Source organism: Micropterus dolomieu, linkage group LG06 (assembly GCF_021292245.1).
Source record: "Micropterus dolomieu isolate WLL.071019.BEF.003 ecotype Adirondacks linkage group LG06, ASM2129224v1, whole genome shotgun sequence".
NCBI classification, from domain to species: domain Eukaryota; kingdom Metazoa; phylum Chordata; class Actinopteri; order Centrarchiformes; family Centrarchidae; genus Micropterus; species Micropterus dolomieu.
The window spans coordinates 27,696,145-27,697,548 of NC_060155.1; the positions used below are offsets into that span (position 1 = coordinate 27,696,145).

At 47.4% G+C, this 1,404-nt stretch overlaps 1 protein-coding gene across 9 annotated transcripts in view; it reads right to left on the reverse strand.

The window, feature by feature from the left end:
• The window catches only part of pdca (phosducin a), a 19,317-nt gene that overhangs the window by 12,821 nt on the left and 5,092 nt on the right, over positions 1–1,404 (reverse strand). The gene's annotated exons all lie outside the window — the stretch shown is intronic.

Here is a 1,404-nt window from a genome sequence, read left to right on the forward strand (position 1 = left end):
AGAGTAGATAAAAATTCAGGAAGTTCTGATAAAAATCCTCCAGGCGGTTTTGGGGGGCGATAAATTATAACAAATATGATAGGTTGCAGCCCTCCAAGTTTAAGAGTGAGAACTTCAAAGGAGTTAAATTCATCACAGCGTACTTGATGACATTTTAAATTTCCCCTATACACGCTCACTAGCCCACCACCACGACCACTGACCCTCGGTTGACTAAAACAATCATATTGAGGTGGACACAGTTCAGCTAGCTGGCTATAGTCATTCATCTGCAACCAGGATTCAGTTAAAAACATAAAATCTAGATTTGCAGACAATATAAAATCATTTAAGATAAAAGTCTTACTTGACAGTGATCTCACATTGAAGAGAGCCATTTTAAATGAGTTTGTTCTGGGTGCTGGAGTTGGTGCAGTTGTCCTAATCCTTAAGAGATTACTAATATTTCTGTGTGGGATGTGCACATTTCAGTTTACTGGTCTATGCGTGATGATGACAGGAATAGAAGTTTTTGGAACAGCGCTGGGAGCAGACGGCTTTACATGCCAGCAGGCGGAGACAGTTGTTTGTGGCAGTGAGGCAGAGATCTGTTCAGTGAGCGGTGGTGTGTCCAGGTGTGCTGCATGAATGATTAGTCATTCACGTAAGTCATGTGTGGACCGCACCACATGCTGTATGTGAGCAGCTAACATTTCTGAGGCCCGTTTGTTTGGGTGAAGTCCGTCTGTCTTAAAAAGAGACATTATTTGCCAGAAAATATTAAAATTATCCACATAAAACACACGGTGAGCCCTGCAGGCGGACTGGAGCCAGTCGTGGAGGCCAAGGAGTCTACTGAAGCGGCCAGCACCGCGACCGACTGTGGGAATGGGACCAGAGATAAAAACGGACTTTCCACACTGCTTTAAAAAGTTAAAAAGACGGTTAAAATCAGGTCCGGCGGCAGACCGGCGGCCCAGTGCAGGAGATGTAGCCGGTGGAGGAGATGCAACAGTGTCGGCAGGCACTGTGCACCGAAAGAGATCCGTATCAGGGAGACTCGAAGCCGCAGGTGCATCTGCTGGATGGACCGGAGTGTCGTTAGACAAGGCTCCATAGCAGTTGGAGAGGCCGATGTGCGGAGGAGAGGCAGCCCCATCCGAGCCTCTCTTAAAGCCACGGACCACCACTTCAGCCCAGGTTGACTGATGCTTCGGAGTCGAGCAGGATGAAAGCCTGGGAAGACTAGAGGGGTCCCAAAACACGCTGTCCTGGATGTTAGCGGTTGCACTAAGAGAGACAATCTGTTTGGCTTGTACTGAAGCCACATCCATAAAGCCAGTCAGCAGGGAATCTTTCTCTTTGAGTTCCTCTGAAAGTCGTCGGATGTCTTCCATAAGGTCAGCAATCTTCTTGTTCGCTTTC